This window comes from Cynara cardunculus (assembly GCF_001531365.2).
Source record: "Cynara cardunculus var. scolymus isolate 2C chromosome LG 13, CcrdV1, whole genome shotgun sequence".
Classification (NCBI taxonomy): Eukaryota; Viridiplantae; Streptophyta; class Magnoliopsida; order Asterales; family Asteraceae; genus Cynara; species Cynara cardunculus.
The window spans coordinates 19,754,821-19,755,273 of NC_037540.1; positions in this window are offsets into that span (position 1 = coordinate 19,754,821).

The following is a 453-nucleotide window of genomic DNA, read 5'->3' on the forward strand; positions in this document are numbered from 1 at the left end:
GTTCCATTAGAGCTCTGTACTATAAATGGTAGACTTTTGATCCGTTTTCGGTTGTGACATGTCTCATCTTAAGTTTAGTAGGATGGGGTGTTACAAATATGGTATCAGAGCTATAGGTTATGATTCTGTAAGTACGACTAAGTTTGATGTGTGAGGAATGATAGTATTAGGATTCAGTAGCTTAGGTTTCTCTCCTAATGGTTTAACTGCATTATTCTTATTTATTTAACTCACGTTCTACTTTCCGTTAGATAGCAATTATTCTTCCTATTTTTATAGCYAATAATGGCAAAAATGAAAAATTATGTGGCAAATGTATTAATTCATATGCCACCGAGATTGGAAGGACCAAGACGGGGACGGGGACGATCCAGAAGAGATCAGACCGAGCCAGAAAATGTATCTGATGCCCTGCCAACCCAATCTATCGACCTTAATATTACGACTGCAATC